We start from the raw sequence: 22,299 nt of genomic DNA, 5'->3' as shown, positions 1-22,299 counted from the left end.
CACTAATGTCGCTGATTTCCTAGTTCTGCCAGAATGCTCGAGAGACGTAATAATCGGAATAAATTTCCTGCTAGATAACGGCGCCATATTAATTCTGCAGAATTCTAGTATTTTTTTTCGACAAAGCTGGCCATAGACGAGGAGACGGGAAGTTCTGCGTTGCGTGTTATCGACGGCGACGTAACCGTGCCACCACGATGCAGCGTCCTGGTTGGCGTAAGGAATGACGCATTCGTCGACTCTGAAGGAATAGCGGATGGCAATGTCGAGCTGCTGCTAAAGAAAGGTATTCGCATAGCTCGAGGCATTATTCGCTTACGTGGTGGGCTTGCCAACGTACTGCTCACTAATTTCGGAAATGAAATTAAGCATGTCGCAAAAGACACTGCCATCGCTTTTCTACACAGCTTTACTGAAGTTACCGACTTATGTGCCATTGCGTCAGAGTCGCCTACTTCGGAAACTACGCATGACCTTGGAACATCAGTTTTAATCAGCCGAAGTCTATCGCCAGCCGAGAGGAAAATCCTGGAAGACCTGATAGATGAATTCGCAGAATGTTTTTCCACCTAATCAAAAGTACGTCGCACGCAGATCGTGAAGCACAGGATTATAACAGAGGAAACAACCAGGCCAGTGTATCAACACCCTTACAGAGTTTCGCCGAAAGAACGAGAGGTTATAAAGAGCCAGGTGCAGGAGATGTTGCAGGATGATGTCATTCAGCCATCTAGCAGTCCGTGGGCATCGCCGGTAGTTCTCGTGAGAAAAAAAGACAACACGTTGAGATTCTGTGTAGACTACCGGAAACTAAACAGCATAACCAAGCGGGATATATACCCCTTACCGCGTATTGATGACACATTGGATCGGCTACGGCACGCCAGATATTTCTCTTCGCTCGACTTAAAAAGCGGATATTGGCAAATCGAAGTGGATGAAAGAGACCATGAAAAGACCGCTTTCGTAACCCCGGATGGCTTGTACGAGTTTAAAGCACTACCTTTCGGCCTCTGTTGTGCGCCAGCGACATTCCAGCGCATGATGGACAGTGTCCTCACGGGGCTGAAGTGGTAGTCATGCCTAGTCTACTTGGACGATGTTGTGGTATTTTCTGCGACGTTTGACCAACACGTAGAGAGACTACGGTCAGTGCTTCAGGCTATCCAGTCGGCCGGCTTGACAATCAAACCAGAAAAGTGCCAGTTCGGCTCCGAAAAGCTTCGTTTTCTGGGACACGTAATCAGCGCGGAAGGTGTTGGCCCTGATCCTGACAAGACTGCGGCGGTAGCAGGATTCCGAAAGCCCAGAGACAAGAAAGAGGTGCGTCGATTTTTGGGCTTATGCGCTTACTACAGAAGATTTGTAGAAAATTTCTCGAAAATCGCCTAACCTCTAAACAAACTCACAAAAGACGAAGAATCATTCGCTTGGGGTGCAGAACAAGAAACAGCTTTCAATGAATGAAAGCAACGTTTGCAAAGCCCGTCGATCCTTGCCCACTTCGACGAGACCACTGACACGGAACTCCATACAGACGCAAGCAAAATTGGTCTCGGCGCAGTACTCGTACAATGGCAAAATGGAGAAGAAAAAGTGATAGCTTACGCCAGCCGAACCCTCTCAAAAGCCGAAAAGAACTATTACGCGACAGAAAAAGAGTGTTTGGCAGTGGTATAGGCTATCAGCAAGTTCAGACCATACCTCTTCGGAAGGCCGTTCTGTGCCGTCAGCGACCACCACTAACTTTGCTGGCTGGCGAACATAAAAGACCCGTCGGGACGTCTTGCGAGATGGAGCCTCCGACTGCAAGAATACGACATTACTGTTGTATACCGGTCTGGGTGAAAACACAATGATGCCGATTCCTTATCACGCTCGCCACTTGACTCTACTCCTTCCGAAGAAGACGACTCGACACTTCTCTGTGTGATGGAAGCCTCAGATATTGCGGAGCATCAACGAGCTGACGCAGAACTGCTCCCGTTGATCGGACACCTCGAAGGGCATGCCGGCCAGGTCCCACGTGTATTTAAGAGAACATTATCTTCATTCTGTCTCCGTGAAAATGTGCTATATAAAAGGAACTTCAGGCATTACAAAGAGTTCTTACTCGTCGTTCCGTTAGCAATGAGACCCGAAATCCTAGAAGCTTGTCATGATGAGCCATCGTCTGGTCACTTGGGCGTCAGCCGGACATTTGCCAGAATTCATCAGAAGTATTACTGGCCCAAGCTGCTGGCGTCCGTGCAGCAATATGTGAAGACATGTCGCGAATGTCAAAGGCGCAAAAGACCCCCACTGAAGACGGTCGGCCTGCTCCAGCCCATAGAACCGCCTGCTACACTATTTGAACAAGTTGGAATGGATCTTCTTGGACCCTTCCCAATGTCATCATCGGGCAAGAGGTGGATCGTAGTCGCCACCGACTACTTAACACGGTATGCAGAAACCGGCTGCCTTGAGCAAGGAACGGCAGCTGAAGTATCCAAGTTTTTCGTGCACAGCATAGTTCTTCGACATGGCGCCCCAAAGGTAGTAATCACCGACCAAGGAGCAGCCTTCACGTCAGAGTTGATGCAATGTTTGATGATAATGACGAACACCAGCCATAGGAAAAGCACTGCGTACCATCCCCAAACGAATGGGTTAACGGAACGCCTAAATCGCACGATCACTGACATGCTGTCGATATACGTGGACTTGGAGCATAAAACATAGGATGAAATCCTGCCTTACGCAACGTTCGCCTACAATACGGCCCTCCAAGAGACCACCCGCGTCACCCCATTTCAGCTTGTCTATGGTCGCATAGTCAATTCAACTACGAGCCATCTGACATTGACGAATTTCTGCAGAAAGCTGAAGAAGCACGCCAGTTGTCAATGCACCGAATACGTCAACAACAGTTCAAGGATGCGGACTACTACAACCTGCGCCGCAGGGGAGTCAAGTACCAGCCAGGTGATCAAGTATGGATCTGGACACCAATACGACGCCGCGGCCTGTCAGAAAAGCTCCTTCGACGGTACTTTGGTCCATACAAGTTCCTTCGCCGGCTAAGTGACCTAACTTATGAAGTAATCCCTGACAGACAAGAGCGCTCGAAACGGCAAAACCATGCGGAGGTCATCCACGTTGTCCGCATGAAGCCATACCACGAAAGAGAATGAAACATCTACCCCCTCGACTATAACCTTCCGAATTCACGCATCGAGACGATGCGCATTTCGGAGGGGGAGTAATGCCACAGAGATTGCTCCTACTAATTATTTTACAAAGAGGACCAACGGGACGCTATGTGAGCGTCTACAGTGCCTCGCAACTAACGAGATGCTATGTGAGCGTCTACAGTGCCCCGCAACAACGAGACGCTATGTGGGCGTCTGCAGTGCCTCGCAACCAACGAGACGCTATGTGGGCGTCTACTGTGCCTCGCGCCTGCTCACGCATCTTCGTCAGAGCAGCGCATGCCTCCGGTGTACGAGCACGAGCCGGGAAGACTGACGGAGGAGTTGTTCAGAAAGGGACACGTAGGCGGAACGCTTTTAGCAGACTCTTCTTTGTGACATAGCTACTTTTCTGGGCATGAGTTCACCCTAAATAAATCATTTGTGTGTGTTCCCCCTCTTGTATTACGTGGCAATATCGCACACCTCTTACATGGTCGTCTGGGTACGTTGAATGCTTCCTTCCGTCATATCTTATTTGATGCAAAAGAAACACGGTCTTTTTCTTTCCTTTCTGTGCATCTGTTGCGATTTTCTTAACCCATGCGTAGTGCTTGCTTTCGTGATGATATTGAGACGCCTTCTTCTCTTCTTTCAGCAATTGCTTCACCTTCGTGCATTTTGAATGATAGTGCGACACTTGGGAGCGCAATCTTCCTATCATGGTCTGGTATCGACTCGTGCGATGAGTGTTGCTGTTTATTGTTTGCGCGCAAACACTGCTTCTTTTTCAGTGAAAGCATCTTGTGAAGTTGAAACACCCAGATCTGTTTCGTTGGTCTCCGTTTTTCGCTTCCTTGATGTTTGTCGTTGACGCGGAGCTCGTGAAGAAGGATATTTGCGAGGCTTCTATACACTTAAAATCACTTAAAGTCACCGAAAATTCTCTTCGGGCAGATGGTCCATAGTTACTATCGTGAGGCAGCCCATGCGCTTACCACGTGTTTCCCCCCCCTTTTTTTTGGGAGGTGGGGAGGGAGAGGGTGTCTAGAGAAGCTTCGTGAACATCTTTAGTTTTTTCTGTCTTCTAAGAAACGGTCGGACTACCTGAACAGGACACCCCACAAGGTCATGGTGTCCACGTATTTTCGAATACAGACACCCCACATGGTCGCGGTGATCACGTGTCCATGAATGCAGTGTATGAAGAACAGGAGGTGCATCTTTATATTTTACAATGCCTTACTCATTCCGGTCATCAGACCCCAAGTGAAGGTACGTCAAGATTTGGCTAACTAGTACGTCACTGAATAAATATTCTTTAGAGGCAGAGCTCACTTGAAAAGAAAATAGCTGTGCGCACGTGCTCTTTCATTATTCATCTGTTCTTCCTTGGCGGATGGTAATGTGAACGCCTACACAACCTCGGTGTATTTCCAGCGTTTAGAGGCCAAATGTAACAAAATTTGGCACTCCGCAAAAAGCCAATATACATGTAGTCTAGCTAAAGGTAGCGCTGCCTGCCAAATGTAGCAAAAAAATTGAAAACGACGGTGTTTTTGAGACCAAAACTAGAAAAAAACGGCGGCATTACAGCTTACCAGAAGTGACGTGAACGGACGCGCCCCTTAGTGTTTGCGTTTCTTCTAAAACAAATCTTCCCCTTCACACGACCCTGGGTGGAGTGGGGGGAGGACATACTGAGATAGACGTATGGATGAAGATTGGTTGATGAGTTACGTGAGACTCTGGGACAAAGCACCTCCGGGCGCCGCATCTCCTTCCTATCCGACAACAGCATGTTGACTTATTGTGGCCCTGAAACACTTTTTTGAGTAACCATGAAATTAATTCACTGTAAAAGCATATTACGTCATAAATTGAACGCCGCAAAAAATTTAAGAATCCGTCCAGTACGAGCGGAGTTACAAAGATTTGTCACACGCTGCAATCACATTCTCTCTTCTCTCGCCCCAATGAAAGCGCTGGAAGCTGAGCAGGGAGGGATAGGAGGGGCAAATAAAAAAATTTCACTCGCGCCTCATGACCTTGAGCATTCCTTTCTTTTTTTTTTTCGTTTAAGACGCGGCTTATTCAGTGCGATCGCGCGCGCACGCGCGGACAAGTGACGGCCTCTCGCGGCGACGTCTGTAACGACCGAGCGCGTCATGTTCAAATCAGCCAATGGGTGATAGATGGGCTTACTGGGCTTATTTTTCGTGATTTGTCGAGAAAAAAGAAAGCTATCTTTAGCTGGCTTTGATAATTGTAAATTCTAGGCCACGTGCTGCGCTATAATATTTGGCTCGCGTGTTGTCGGGAGCTTCTCCTACCGATCGGCAGTGTTTTCTGACCATGTTCAAAAAAGGTTGCAGATCCCCTTTAAAAAAGCTGCGTGAACATGCCTTTTATATAACGCTGCTCTGGGCTTCCCACTGATGGGTTTGCATTGTCTGACCCCCGTATTCAGAAACACTGCTTGACTTGAACTTCACTTGCCATCGACTTCAATGCAGCACGAACGCGTTTTGAAGGTGCTGTCTTTAGGCGGTGCCAAGGCAGCACAAACGCACAGACGCGCTTCAAACGCCCTGCATTGAAGGCGATTCAGCGGCAGGGAGGATCGCTCACAAGGAGCGACGCGCCGACGTTATGTAGTAATCGTCATATCCGATTCTGTGCGATTTGCGTGGGCACACCGCTAGAGCTACGCGTCCTTCTTGCTGGTAAGTAGAACACCAGTTATAAATTAAATGAGCGACTGCAAGATTTTTCAGTGTCATTATTGTAACTTTCCGTATATATATATATAATTGCAGGGAATAAATTCTTGGACGCCGGTAAATAGTATGAATAAAAAGAAGACACACGTCGAAAAACGGAAAGGTTTCTTTACGTATCGGCCGTGGGACCGGCCTTCGTCAGAATCTGACGAAGGCTGGTCCCACGGCCGAAACGTAAAGAAACCTTTCCGTATTTCGACGTGTGTCTTCTTTTTATTCATATATATATATATATATATATATATATATATATATATATATATATATATATATATATATATATATATATATATATATATATATATATATATATATGCATATATATATATATATATATATATATATATATATATATATATATATATATATATATATAGGCAGGCATGGTGGTTGAGTGGCCGTAGCGTTGCATATAGTCTAGTAGATCCTCCGTGAGCGGTCACAACGTGGTTTATTTCGATGTTTCGGCCTAGAGTCTGGCCTTCCTGATGAAGGCCAGACTCTAGGCCGAAACATCGAAATAAACCACGTTGTGACCGCTCACGGAGGATCTACTAGACTATATATATATATATATATATATATATATATATATATATATATATATATATATATATATATATATATATATATACTACGTACTTATGGCCGTTTCTGCCCAAGTCAAATTTCGTTGCAGTTGGCTTTTCAGGGAAATGAGAAGCATATGCAGGCACAAAAAGGCAAAATAACAGTATGTAGGGAAAGGCCCAATATACTCGAAACAGCAGCAGTCAAAGTGATTAGCTGGTCTGTTTGGAATGCTGAATTTTGAGCATGCCTAGGTTTAAAAGAAATAGAAAAAACTTGTGTACATGCTTGTTTTTCCCTCTTTCTCTTAAGCACTGGAACTGTTCAGTATTCCAAGTGGTCCAGCTAACTGTTTTAAGTACTACTACATGGGGGTAGTGAAGCACAAGCACTGCCCCTCTGTTCTTGCATTAACTCGGGTTGGTTGCGACTGTCCAATATGCAGACATAAAAACATAAGGATGCCGGTCATAATTGTAGTGGTCATTCATAATATCAATGTATTGATATTATGTCACAAAATTTCTCAAGCCGATGATCATGAAGGAACTTCGCAGTTTTGTCGGCCTATCCGGCGCTTTGTTCGCAACTTCGCATCCATCATGTCACCATTAACCCAGCTCCTTCGCGGTGAGGTTAACCTCTCCTCCTGTTACCCTGCATATGACGTTGCCTTCACGAGTTTGTGCCACCTGCTCACCTTCTAACCTATTTTTCGCCACTTCGAGCCGACGGCTCCTACCGAAGTGCATACCGACGCCAGCGCTGTCAGGCTCGGCGCTGTCCTCGTTGAACGAAAGCCCGGCTATTCAGAATACGTTGTCGCCTACGCTGAAACTAATTACAGCGTGACAGAAGCAGAATGTTTGGCTCTGGTGTGGGCGCTTGGAAATTTCCAGCCGTACTTATATGGCCACCCGTTCGATCTATAGTAGCTGATCGCCACGCGCTCCACGTTGAAAGACCCTTCTGGCCACCTTTCGAGAGGCACTCCACCTCCAGGAGTACGACATTCGCGTCGTATACCACTGCGGACGCAAGCACTCTGACGCTGACACCCTGTCAGCGGTGGCTACTGGTCATTCCACGCACTTTATGATCGGAACTATGCGCCTCTGAATGATCTACAATGTGGCCACGCCGAGGTGTTGAAAACATATTAACGCCTTCGCCATCGCTATTACGGGCACGGCATGTACAATTTCGTACGCGAATTCGTGCAGTGCTGTCCTGGCTGCCACTGACGCAAATCAACACTTTATGTTCGACTGGCGAATTGCAGCCACTTTCATGCCCTGCCAAACCATTTGATCGCGTTGGCGTTAACCTCTACGGCCCCCTTTCATTGACGTCAGATAGCAATCGGTGGATTAGTTGTGGTCGACCACCTGACACGTTACGCCGAAACAGCCGCTTTGCCGAGTGCTAATGCGTGGGGTGTCGCCTCTTTAAGTTTACATCGCTTTATCCTACGACATGGCGCACCTCAAGAGCTCCTTAGTGACAGAGGCCGCGCTTTCCTCTCCCTCCTCTCCAAGGTCGTAAAAGCTCTGCTTTTGGAATGCCAGGTCGTTCATCGGACAACCACAGCATAACACCGGCAGACTTATGGCCTAACGGAACGGTTTAACCGCACGCTGGGTGATATCTCGATGTACGTGGCATGTGATTATAGCAACTGGGACCGTGTTCTCTCCTGCGTATACTTTCCGCATACAACGCCGCAATACAAACAACCACGGGATCTTCTTTCTTTCTCCTTTACGAACGTGAGCCTTGCCATGCAATGAATACTCTGATTCCGTATCTTCCTGATGTTTTCGAGCGTCAACCTCTCTCTGAGGCAGCTCAACAAGCCGATGAGGGCGGCTAGCTCGCTCGTACGCTCACCTCGGAAGAGCAGCTACGCCAGACAGAAAACCGCGACACCTCCCTTCCAGATCCCAGCTATGCCCCAGGGTCTCTTGTGTGGCTGTACATCCCATACCGAACTTCGGGATTCTCCTTGGAGCTTGTCCCTACACTGTTTTGGAGAAAACCTCTCCGGTCAAGTTTCCTATCACGTCAGTTTCCCGACCGGATGGCATGCGCCGACGTGCACGTGACATGGTCCATGTTTCCTGCCTCAGACCCTCTCATTAGCTTCTGCCTGAAACTTCTTAGGTCGCCAAGATGGTTACTTTTTTCAGCGGGGGCGATTGTAGAGAAGAAGATGCGCCTACAGCGAGTAGCATAGCCAATGCCCGGCTGGCTCGGCTCGTGCTTCGGTTCACTGAGGTGCCGTCTCTGAATGGTTCTTCACGCTGGCTCACCACTGTTAACGATAACTATAACGTTCTTAACGACTAATAAACCTCTTCACACTTGTAACAGCGGCACCACAGTGACATTTCATAAATCTGTTTTAGTGCACAAACTCGATACTGCAGTTGCGAGCTGATCTTTCAAGGTCCAACCCTGCTCAATCGTTCAGGCCATTACACTCGATCACTGTCCAAAACCCCCCGACTCCACTGATCCCTAATGGAGCCCTGAAACACTTTTTCAAGTAACCATGCAATAAATTCATTGGAAAATCTTATTGCCGCACGAATCGAACGCCGCAAGAATTTTAAAAATCCGCCCAGTGCAAGTGGAGTTACAAATATTTGTCGCATGCTGCAATTGCATTCTTTCTTCTTTCGTCCCGACAAAAGCGCTGGAAGCTAAGCAAGAAGAGGTGGCAGGAAAAAAAAAAAAAAAAAACGTCACGCGCGCTTTGTGATCTTCAGCACTTCCTTTTTTGTTTCTTCGAATGCGCGGCTTTTACAGTGTGATCGCACGTGTGGACAAGTCGCGATCTCCCGCGGCGATCTCTGTAACGACTGAGCATGCCATGTTCAAATCAGCCAATGGCTGATATATGGATTTCTACGAGTAATTTTTGAGCATCTTCCGTCATTTTTCGAGAAAAGAGAAAGCAGTTTTCAGCTGAGTGATAATTCGTTTTGAATTCCAGGCATCATGTTGCGCCTAATATTTGGCTCGCATGTTGTCGGAAGCCTTTACTACCAAATCGGCTGCGTTTTCTGACAATGCTTAGAAAGTGTTGCGGGGCCCTTTAAGGGACATTTTTTTTCCAAATCTGGCAGTTTTTTACCATTTTTTGTGTGGATGTTATTACAGTGCAACCAATTGGAAGCTGTTGTGCACAGGCACAGCTCATGCGAGAAGGGCAAAGTTATTTTCTATCTCTTAAATGCGACTGCAGAAAACTTGTCAGTCACTAAAGGTTTTGACTTAGTATTTGTAAAGACATTGAAACGACTGTTATTTCATCATGGAAGATGTTTGTGATGGAAGGGATGGTTTTTGTACATGTTTTAATGAAAATATCCTTTGCAATGAGTTTGTTATGAAACCATAATAAATTAAATTAGCAGAGGTGTTGTACCAATGTTGATAAATCCACCGAGCACACTGATACGCCTGTAATTTGTCCAGCTTTAAAAATATGTGTTATTGTGTGCCGGGTAGAAAGACGTATCATAAAAATATTTTGATTGATTAGGTTTTTGTTCACTGCATGTGTCACTACCTTTTCTTTTTTTTAACATTGTGTCGATTAGAACGCTCTTTTATACAAGTCCAGAGGTACTAATTTTTGTTGTTGGCATTTGTCTGTGTATATTTGCACTGAATATGCAAAAAAATGTCAATAGGTTGTTTTGCAGAGCTCATTTTAATTCGAGGTTGTTTGCTATGCATGTTCATTTGGGCATATATGGTAACAGTCACTAATCAAAAGTTTTTTGACTTTGTCAAGACATTGAGAACAGCTTTCTGTTGAGCACATAAATAATCGCACATCTAAAGGATTTTAGAACAGGCGGACAGGCCAACGAGAAGACATAACCTACATGGTGTCTTTAATGCATATAGGCATTTTAGTGTACTGTGGTGGCAATGTCTTCCTCTCGTCGCCGTAAACTTACACATTTTATGTCTCTATCAAGTAACATGGCGCACTGAGTTCAGAAACGGAAGAGCTTTTTATTGCTGCAAAATTTGTTACATCGTTGACCAATTACTACAAAATTGTTCAGGCCTCCACTTTTTATGCCTTGTTAAAATATGCAGGAACTTTTTAGTGAATTCATTCAAACTGTTAGCTGCAAACTTCAAGATTCTTTTTTTTCGGGATGATCTGTTGAGTGGCGGCAGGAAATTATAAATTTTTGCTTCATAATGGACTACTAGTCCAAATGATAGTAAAGGGCAGTTTTGCAGATGCCAAAATGGCTTTGTAACATTGTGGAAGTGTGTAGTGGTGGTCATGAACGTCGCCAGAATATAGTATTGGGGGTGCAAGCCCATTTCGGATCGTGGCTGGGGTAGGGCGATAGCACTGGTGTAGCTTGGGCAGGGGCAAGTTCTGGTGTCGGTTGAGGCGGGTGCGTGCCCGTTTTGCAACCCCTGCCGGCGCCTGTGGTGGCGGCCATGATCGTGTTTGTTGGTTTGCACAGATCAGTTATCATGGTTCAATAGCCGCAGGCCAAAATTCATGTTGCGTGGGTTTTACCAAAATGTTTTTTATTAGGCACCTAATGTTACAATAAGAGAAAGATGGTTTAATTAAGAGGACATTCTACTTGAATATAATCAACAGTAAACATTGTGGTTATTCTTTGTCTGCAACCAGACCAGAATTATTTTTTCTATATTTTTATTGTAGAGTGATGTAGACAAAAGTAGGCAACGCTCCTTTTGGTGACAAGGTCATGATATGGCATGCAGAAAATAACTATGGCGCGGATTGGTGCATGTGTCTGAGTGTCTGACGGTTTAAGGTACCACATGACCACTGCCACCAATTTTTTATGATAAAACGCAAGTTCCCCTCAAAACACCCTATACCATGATACGAGGTTACACTTGGCGTTTATCTTGAGCTGGAGCAAATTGGCAGTTGTAAGCAAAGCAAGCAATACGCAATACACCTGTGCTAGTACTCTTTATTCTTCTCACTTTTTTTTCTTGCCTGTTCGAATCGTTTGCAAGTCCATGCGGCAGCATGGACTTGCCACTATCAGAGAAGAAGAAGCTTCTCATCGCCTACATGAGGTGCTTTCGATGCACTACTTAAGGTCATCGAGCAAAGAATTGCAGGCGTAGGATTGTATGCTCAGGATGCCGAATTTGTCATGAGTCCAGCATGTGTGACCCAGAAATGCTGAGCCGAAGTTCCCGTGAAGACGTCAACATGAGCGGTGAATTCTTCAGAACTGGAAATGAAAACGCACTGACTGCCATGAAAAAGTTCGAGTGGAAGTTCCAAGGGAGCACCGAACCTTCACCATCAATGAAGTTTGACTCCCGATTCATTAAGTTGACAGGACCAGACAAGGTCAACGACAGAGAATTGTGCAAAATGACCTGCAAGCAAACAGGAAGCCTACAGTGTCATCAGATTCGACACGAAGAGCGTGTTCGTACAAGCAAAAGTGAGCACCTGAAGCCTTCCTTCCTTGCTAACCACAAGCGACTTCTCCAGGAGAGAAGAATGATTTATCCAAAGTTCACAAAAACGTGAATGAGCAGATAACCTTTATAGAAACTACGATGACCGAGCAGCGATTGAAGTTGCACGAGGAGTACACAAAGACCACATAACCATGCTGAAGGAATTTCAAGGCCTGCGTATTGACAAAAAAAAACTCATAGTGATAACTCAGTTTGTGAACTTGATGAAGACATAAGGAAAAGTGCACAGGCCAACCTTGAGATGAAGCACGACTCCAAAGTAAAGAGACTGAGTCAGGAGTTAGACGAGCTGCGCGAGCGGTTACGTTCATCGGAGGAGAAACTTGGCCTGATCTTCCTCCTGCTCCTCAAGACACAGCTGTTGGACATGGAACCATACCAAGTTTATTTGCAAAAAAAAAAAAAAAAAGCAGCAGCAAGGACAGGGCGTCGATTGCTTTTACAAGGAGACGGCAGGAAAAGAGACGCAGATGGCAAACCTGGACAGCCGTGCGCAGAGTATTTCCCAGGCAGCATGAACACAAGATAAGCTGCGATTCCAAGAACGTTCTGCCACCGAGCGGATCAGAGAGCGTCTCTTGTTGCTCAGACAAGAAGACGGATGTTCGTAAAATACCGAGAACATCGATGCCAAGGCTTCCGTACTCCCTTCCCCGGACAGAAAACCAAAAGCTGAGAAAAACACTGGATTATTTTAGCAAGAGGCGGCTGCAGTTGAAACAGAAGATGCAGCTCCTTCTGATGGCCCTTTTGACCTAATCACCTTGATTGATTGATTGATTGATATGTGGGGTTTAACGTCCCAAAACCACTATATGATTATGAGAGACGCCGTAGGGGAGGGCTCCGGAAATTTAGACCACCTGGGGTTCTTTAACGTGCACCCAAATCTGAGCACACGGGCCTACAACATTTCCGCCTCCATCGGAAATGCAGCCGCCGCAGCCGGGATTCGAACCCGCGCCCTGGACCTAATCACCTTCATCAGTGAACTAGAAGGAAAGGAAATCATCACCCTCTATGCTAAGAGGCGAGAGAAGCTGCGGCAATGGAAGGGTGAGTCCGAAAAGAAGGCTGACACCTAAAGGCCGTATAGAGTCAACAGAAGCAAGATTGCCCACAGAAGACAACACCGAAATGCCTTACCGTCCAGACGAAACACCAGAGCGGGGGCGGAAATGTGTTTAATTTTCCGCGTTCAGCCTGAAAGAAGACAGCGACGAGCTTGGCGCCGGCATGCCGGAGAGCTCGTGAGCTTGTTAAAAGCAGACGATGAGGGAAGCCATCGTTTACGTTCTGGGCGCATGCGGACGCTAAAAAATGTCTGTCTTAGTTCTTATATAGCCGGGTCGCTGGTTCGGTTCACCACATAATTTACAACTTGAGTTTGAAAAGATTTCATGCACGAAGTACACACTAGAGACAGATAATCGCTATCGCGTTCAACTCTTGAAGGCAAATCCTAAGGGTCCGCCAATTTTATTATTATTAATAATGATGTTATTATTATTGTTAAGGCGTTAGAGGGTTAGTGTGCCATGAGAACGCTTAAAAGTTCTTATCCATGGGAGAGCTGCTAAGTTGTAAGCGTATCACCTGCAGCACACAAGCAGCTCATAGTAATACAAACTCTGGGATTCTTGTGAAATGCATAGGATGCAAAACTGCTCCTGTAAAAGTCCTCTGAAACTAGTGGAGGGGACACATTGAAGTGATGGTCTTCCCATGAACCTTGTTTGTACCTTTGTATCAAATATGGCATAAGGCAAGGGATGACTGTTGGCAAGGTAGCTTGCCTCTTTCCACTCAAACATTTTTGTTTTTGCTGTGTCCCGGTTTCTAAACCATATTTAACTGCTGTGTCAGAACGCTTTCTGCATAAAAAACTCCAGTGTATAATAAATAGATCTGGACAGGCCATATTGGTTGCACTTGCAATCTTTCAGGAATTTTTCAACATGGCATGTATAAGGTTGTTCCATTGGACCACTGAGAGATGGCAACATTATTGCATAAGGTCTGCATGCACTATCCTGGGTTCATTGTTCATCCTTTCGCTGTATTTGTTTTGTCTCCAATTCTTGAAGTGTTAGCCTGTAAAGTTGAATGTTCTGGCTTTTATTTTATGTATTTATATTTTTTTAAATATGTAGCACTTCTACACAATGTTCATTGAGTATACATGTAATTGTACATAAAATATTTATAGATAGACATAACAAAATTTGGTATAATACTATTGATTTGAAAGGAGCTTCTATCACCCATGTTAGTGTGTAAACATTTTAATTTCTGTCTGATCACCTTTTCTTTAAACTGACAAGGTGGTGTGCTGTTACTGAAGAATAGTTGCAAGAGCATTTTGGTGGTCTGCTGCGCGCAAGCAGTATGTACAGTAAACTCATGTTCTTGCAGCTGTCTTCCATCGAACTGCTACAGAAAGAATCACAGTGACAAGTTATATGTCATTGTTCTGTCATCAAGTGCTGTTATGTCTGTTAATACGTGTGCCAATTTTAGCGTGATTGTTCATATAATTGTCAACTGACTGCATGCATTCAGGAACCTTTGGACAAAGATTATTTTTTTATGGTACATGTGTATGTAAACACAAAAGTTTTTACCATCTACGTATTACTGACATATGCAAGCTTAGTATGCTTCTGCTAAATTTTACCCTCCAGGCAGTAGTATTTGGTACGCGCAGAATATTCTTGTGTCAAGAAATGTTAAGTAAATATGGTAGTGATGACCTTCCTTTATGAGCTGGTTAGCTGAAAAGGCAGTTGTGTTAACCAGGCTTCAGGGAGGCATGACTTGCTTGGCTGGTCTATGGTTGCCAATAACTTTTTATTTTCTTTCAATATACACTGGGAAATTTCTGCATATGTTCTTTTAATGGTCGAAGGTTCAAGTGTTGGCAGTATCCTATCTGGTAGCTGTGTAGAATACAACATTTAAAAAAAATTCAACGACAATGAAATGGTTGATGGATGAAAGGTTTGGTTTTTTGTTCTTTCTTTAAAATTAAAGGGACCCCAAAGGCAACTAATAAGTCGACGTTGATTGCTGAAATAGCGGTCTAGAAACTTCGTAGTGTTACTTTTGTGTCAAAGAAGGACTTATTTTGACATAAAATTGTGTTTTAGTGGTTCATATCGGTTTAGCGCAGTTCAAATTACCCGCCTCAATGGAATGTCAGACGTCACTGTTGCCGTGACGTCAGACTTATTTTCTTACAATTTATCTTAAAAGTGCATGTATGGTCCTAGCAATAAAAAAATTACTACTATTTTATGCATAATCTGTTTGGCATCTTTTGAGGAAAATCCACGAACTTGGCCTTTTTCAAATTTAAGGTAAAAGTTTTGAGATTGGGCCGTTGTTCTGGCACAGATAAAAAGAGGTGTACATATTTGGCTTGGAACGACCCGTAGGCTGTTACTGTCAACATTTATCGATGTATGCATTTATTGTCAAGGCTAATACATCGGCTGGTATGTTGAGCTTGCGGTCTATATTTCTACAGGCTACATATACACTTGCACGTGATCAGATTATGAGGAGAGATGTATGGAAGTAGATCCTAGTTGTCCAAAGCTTCCTCATGTTTTGCTGCAAGTGATATGTATGTACGTTTCATTCATAGCTCATTTTTTTATTCTGTGTCGGCATATTTCATAGAATTGTAAAAGTTACTCGTTTCTACAATTCGTGAAAACGTATTTTGTAAATAAATGTCACAGGTTCCTTTTCCAAGTTTGTTATGTGTCATGTTTATCACCCTGCATTTAAGAGAAAGATGTTAATGTCTACAGTTACTTATTCAACCTTTTTGCACTTTTCTTTCATTATGCTACTGTGAAATTCAACTTTTTGTCGTCAAATTTCTGTACATTGCAGATTGTGTGTTGTACCGTAATGCCTTTCTGGAAGTAGTGCCCCAGCCACAGCCCTTAGTGGACCTTCCCATTCCCTCAACTGATGCTGACAGCTCACCATCTTTGGTATGCAAGGTTTGTCAGTTGCTGTGTGTGTTAGCAAGCCTGCTAGTATTGGTCTAAAACTACTACTCAAGCAATGTTTTTCACTGATTAAAAAGGGTTGGGCAAATATGCATACATGTTGTGTATATACAGTACACTTGAAATTTACCCCTTTAGGTTATGTGTTTGTTAGTCTCTGACTTGCACTCGATTCCATCATGCGAGAGATCTTACTGAGAGAAAGTGTAGTGCCCTTGATTGTTTACTGGTTAAAGACAAAAGGATGGTGATATGCTTTCTCGGGAAAACCTGGCTTTCATCTGACACACAGGAATGTAGGCATTGTTGATTGTAGCTGTTAGAAGCATTACTACAATAAAGTATACTTGGTGTGGTCAGAAGTATTTGGCACACTGAATTCCTTGAATGTTTTTCATACTGTGGTAGCCAATTGAAGTTGTGGTCACTCAATGGAAATTGACAGGCTGTGGCGGTTCCTACAGGAACACCTAATAATAGCGACAGTATTTTTTCACTGTGGCAGTTATTGTTCCATAGTAATCAAATCAATGGTAAGGCAAACAAGCATATAATGAAGGCAAAGAAGGTAGAGGGAACGTTAACTTTACTCTTCTGAGTGTAATATACGCCCGTGATTTGAATGTGGAGGGGGTGAAATGGCTACCTGCCACCGGCAGAGACCTTGCTAGCGACCTTTGCATTATTACGATACACTTACACCAGTGAGTGAGTGAGTGAGTATGAACTTTATTAAGGTCCTGAGAGGAAAGAAAGCGGTGCCGAAAGCCCCGCCATCAATCCGGCGGCTCCACCCAGGTCGGGACCGGTAGACAGAGTCTCTCGGCGACGGCCCGGGCCCTCTGGACAGCCTTGAGCTGGGCGATGAGCTCTGTGCTTCGAAGGGCGGAGTCCCAGGAGGACTGGTCAGAAAATTCTGTACCCACGTTGGCAGGGCACAACCAGAGCATGTGGTCGAAATTGTTATACTCGTTTCCACAGTGTGGACATGCAGTGGAAAAGTCCGGATTAATCCTGCTTAGTGTCGTTGGTGTGATGTATGTACGTGTCTGCAATTGTCTGTAAGTGATTGCTTGTGCTCTGTTCAGATCTCTGTGAGGAGGAGGAAAAGTTCGACGTTCTAATCTATGATGTGAGGTGAGTTCGTGATATGATACAAGTGGGTCTTTGTAATCGAGGTTCCTGCAGGCTGCATTTAAGCGAGGGGGCGAACCACTGACGCGGAAAGTGAGCTCTCGCGCCAGTGTGTGTGCCCGCTCGTTTGGGTTGCCAGCAAAGCCGGAAATGTTTCCCATGTGGGCTGGGAACCATGCGATGTGTGTAGACCGAAAGTTTTCCTCCTTCGTCTCGTGGTTGAAAAGCCTGTTAACGACCGCAGCTGCCTTCGAAGAGACTAGGGCCGCCGAAAAAGTTCTTATAGCTGTTCTAGAGTCCGAGTAAATGACAGAGGCTTCAGTGCAGCTTCGAAGGGCTAGCGCAATGGCCATTTCCTCTGCTTCGTGGGTGAAGTTGGTAACTACCGTGGCTGCGTTGACGAGCGAGCCGTGGGCGTCCACCACAGAGACTGCATAGGCACCTCGATTCCAATATTTTGCGGCATCAACGAAGAGGACCTGCGTATCGTTGCACATGATCTTGGCGAGTATTGCCTTGGCTCTCGCTTTTCTTCGTCCTTCATTGTGGGTTGGGTGTATGTTTCTGGGAATCGGGTCAACTGTTATCGCTTTCTTGGCTTGTGTGCAAAGTTGGGACTTTTCTGGCGGCATGAAGAAAGGCTGAAGACCGGCTTCAAACAATATCTCGTTGCCCGCCTTTGAGAGTGAGAGCCGACTAATCTGTGCATGCCGCTGTGCCTCAAAGAGTTCGGTAGCTGTATTATGCAGGCCCAATTGTAAGAGTCGTTCCGTACTAGTGTTGCGAGGGAGGCTCAGGACCCTTTTCAATCCTGTTCGAATTAATGTATCAATTTTGTTGAGCTCTGTCTTCTTCCAGTTGAGGAAGGGGGCGGCGTAAGTCACGTGGCTGATGAGAAAGGCGTGAAATGCTTTCATGAGGTTGTCCTCTTTCAGACCAGCCCTTCTACTGTTGACCCTTGATAATACCCTGGTGAAATTGAAGACACTTTTCTCTATACGTTTGAGGGCCTCCGCGTTGTCACCGCTGTAAGCACCAACTACCATGCCCAGGACCTTGATTGTGTTGCATATTGGGATACTACCTCCGCCCTTGGTGTGTAGGTGAACGGGGAGGGAGCTAAGAAGCTGTCCCTTTCTGGGGCCGTGTTTACACAGAAGGAGCTCTGATTTGCTCGTAGATAGCTTCAGCCCCGTATTTTGTAGGAAAGCTTGTGTGGTGTCTAGGGCATGTTGTAGGTTCTGCTCCAGGGAGCCTAGTGGGCCACTTGTGGACCAGATGGTAATGTCATCTGCGTAAATCACGTGTCCTACCCCATGAACTTTCGAGAGTCGGTTCGCCAGATCGTGCATTGCGATGTTGAAAAGAAGTGGCGAAAGCACTGACCCTTGGGGGGTGCCGACGTTTCCCAGCTTGTGCTTACGGCTTCTGATTTGTCCGATGTTTATGGTAGCCGTACGGTCCGCCAAAAACGATCTGACATAGTTGTGAAATTTTTCTCCGAGATGTAAACTGGAGATTTCGTTGAGGATATGTTCGTGCCTGACCGTATCGAAGGCCTTCGTTATGTCGAGCGCCAGGATGCCCTTTACGTCCCGTGATTTATTGTCTATCACAGCACTCCTGATAAGGAGCATGGCATCTTGTGTTGATAGTGATTTTCGGAATCCTATGAGATTGTGGCGAAAAAGGCTGTTTGCTTCGATGTGCTCTGCAATTCTATTGTGAATGACATGTTCGGCGACCTTTCCGAGGCACGAAGTAAGGGATATTGGTCTCAAGTTCTCGGCATGGAGCGGTTTTCCGGGTTTGGGGATGAGAATTATATTGGCAGTTCGCCATTCATCCGGTACGCGGCCCGCCGTCCATACCTCGTTTATTTTCTTTGTAATGATTTGTATGGCTTGGTTATCTAAGTTTCTGAGAAGTTTGTTAGTTAATCCGTCTGGACCAGGGGCCGAGCGGCCGTTAAGGCCATGAAGGGCGTGCACAATCTCTGAGACCTCGAATGGACGATCCAGTGAGCGTTGAGGTGTCCCCTTGTACTCGCATGCCGGGTCGTCCCAGGGGACTGATTTGCTTTCTGTCGGCAGGTATATGTCTGCCAGGGTGTTAGCAAAGTCCTGAGGACTAGTGCCTTCAATCGTGTGCAGGTGGACGAGTCTGTCGAGCATTATTCGAGCATTGCTCTTGGTCGGTTTGTTGCTGTCGGCGAATAGGTTTTTGAGGAGGCTCCACTTGCTTCCCCGTCTCATTTTACCATCCGCCTCATTACAAACCTCATCCCATTGTTGCGCACTCAGCTCTCTGGAATGTTCTTCGATTTTTTTGTTTATTTCCCTTAGTTTAGATCGCAGCCTCCTGTTTAGCTTCTGCTTTTCCCATCGTCGTCTTAGCGCATTCTTCGCCTCCAGGAGGTGTGCGAGTCTGGAGTCCATGACTGGAACCTCCAGGTCCAAGGTTATTTCTTTAGTGGCTTTTGCCACCGTACTTTTCAGATTTTCCAGAAGCTCTTCAAAGGTTTCCCCTTGGCTGTCCTCGCTACCCCTTATTCTTCGGAAAAGGTCCCAGTCGACGTATCTGTACGTCTTAGGTGGAGCGGGTGTGATGCGGACGTTGATTTCTAAGATGAAATGGTCGCTGCCAAGGTCCTCTTGCAGATTGTCCCATGACCCTTCCGCGTTTCCGAGGAACGTCAGGTCGGGGGTGGTGTCTCGCTGAACAGAATTGCCTCTGCGTGTCGGAAACCTTGAGTCCGTGATTAACTTCAAGTTGAGGTTGTTTGCACACTCCGCAAGGTTAAGACCTTTCCTGTCATTGGTACTGTAGCCCCAAACGTTGTTGTGCGCATTGAAGTCGCCGGCAACGATCAACGGCCGGTCCTTGGCTTGCGACACCGCCGATGACAGGAGTTTGGTAAAGTTCCTGAGTCGGTCGGTCGGAGAACTGTATACGTTCAGTATGTAAAGGTGAGCTTTAAGAGTTCGACTCGGAATGATTTCTGTTATCATGGATTCCAGGCCTTTCTTGTATGTCGGGGTGTCCCTTTCCATAAAGCTGATGTCCTTACGGATGAGGGTGGCAATGCCCCTGGCTTGTTTGAAGTCGGGGTCCAGGGTTGGCCTGGAAACCCTGTACCCCGAAAAGGACATGTTTTGAAGGTACTTTTCCGCCCCGCACTCCTGTAAAATGATGACATGTGGTTTTTCTTTACATGATCGTACTAATTGCGTTAGGTTAGCTTTCTTTTTGTTGAATGAATTACAGTTCCATTGCCAGATCTTGAAAAATTGTGGTGTGCTATCCATGGTGCTGACTTGGCATGACCCCCTGTGTGTTCGCTTCACCTATTGGACCTGGTGGCTGAGGGGATGTCGGCAGCGCAGGTTGGGGTCCCTGGGAAGACATGGACCCCGGGTCCGGCGTGGGAATTCTTCTCGTGGCTCTGGGTTGAGCAATTGGTCTTTCCAGACGATCGAGTCTACCGCAAATTTGTATGAGTGCCTCTTTAATGTCGGCAATTGCTGATTGGAATTTACTGAACTTACTCTTCGTCTTGCGGTGCTTTTTGGCTTTGTTGTCACTAGCTAAGGCGTTAGAAGGAGCTTCGCTGACGTCGGACATAAAGTCGTCTACGTCTGATGTGTCGTCATCTGTCTCGGTGTTTACGGCTCTGCGTTTATTTGGGCTACATGATGCGACCACAGATCCTGATGATTGAGAGATGGGTGGCGGTGTGTCTTTTAGGATACGTCCTTCTAGCCTGGCGAGAGTTGCCTTCAGTTCAGCTAGTTCCTGTTTGAGTGCTTTGTTTTCCCGTTCTAATGTGTGTATTCGTGGATCTGCCACATGCTCTGGCTGTACCTTACCTTGCTTTGTAGTTGTCGGTGTTGTCGGTGCAGAGCCGCTGTCGCGAACCATGTCGGCCCAGGTCATTTTCTTGCCAGGACATCTCGACCAGGATCGGCCCCTGGAGCAAGAGCGCCCGCTGGATTGAGAGTGCGCTGTGGAACGGGAGCGCCGTCTGGAACGGGTGCGCCGTCTGGAACGGGAGCGTCCTCTGGAACGGGAGCGTCCTCTGGAACGGGAACGCCCTCTGGAGCTGGAGCGCCGCTTGGGAGTGGAACCATCTGCCATCTCCGGTTGCATGTCCGCGAGGTCGTTAACCTCGTCAGCGTTGGCTTCTTTCTCGGAGCGGTGGCGTCTTTGTCTTCGGCGTCGTCGCACGACATATGGGATGTGGTATCTTTTGCTGCAGCAACGGTCACCTGTTGGGTGATCACCTTCACAGAGCTTGCATTTCGGAGTGCAACGATGGGCTTCTGCAGCATCGTTTGAGAGTGCGTCTCCGCAGTTGTGGCATTTACTTTTCTCTGCCTTGCTCTGGTGGCATACGTCGGCCCGGTGCCCGACTCGGCCGCAGGCGTGACAAACATCGACTTGGCGTTTGTAAAGGGAACACGGCACTAAGGCCGTTCCGCACATGACGTTTTTGGGAACTCGAAGCCCATCAAAGAGTATCACAACAACGTGCGTGTTTTTGATTCTCTTGACTTCAATGGCGGTCGGGTTTCGTTGGTTGACAATCATGCCTCTGAGGGTGTGCTCTTCTATCGAGGGGTCAACATTCCTGATGACGCCTTTACAAGTGTTTTCCGGGGCGGCTAAGTAGGCAGAAACATCAAATGCGCCGACTTTCGTGTGAAGTTTCTGAATTCCAGCGTATGCGACTGCGTTGGATCTGACCGGAGTCGAAATAACAAGAATATTCTGTACCTTGTTGGGGCAGACTGTATCTTCCGATGCTTCTTGGTCAGTGAGCCCAGCTGCCATAGTCAGAGCTCTCGACAGCAGTACCATGTCCGACTTCGAAACGTCAAGCCCTCCGCGGGGCCGTACAATGACCTTTATCTGGTCTCTCGGCAGCCGAGGGAGTCGCGAAGCGGCTACAACCTTCTGCACTGTTGAGAGGGAGCGAGCGTTGAAACCATGCTTCTTTGCTGTGTTTGCCGTAGACTTTGCAGCGGTAGCAGACGCTGCGTTCCTTGCCGGATCTCGTTTCCGCCGGGCGCCAAGGGCGGTGGTCCACCCCGC

This window comes from Rhipicephalus microplus, chromosome X (genome assembly GCF_043290135.1).
Source record: "Rhipicephalus microplus isolate Deutch F79 chromosome X, USDA_Rmic, whole genome shotgun sequence".
Taxonomy (NCBI): domain Eukaryota; kingdom Metazoa; phylum Arthropoda; class Arachnida; order Ixodida; family Ixodidae; genus Rhipicephalus; species Rhipicephalus microplus.
This window is presented reverse-complemented; position numbering follows the sequence as displayed.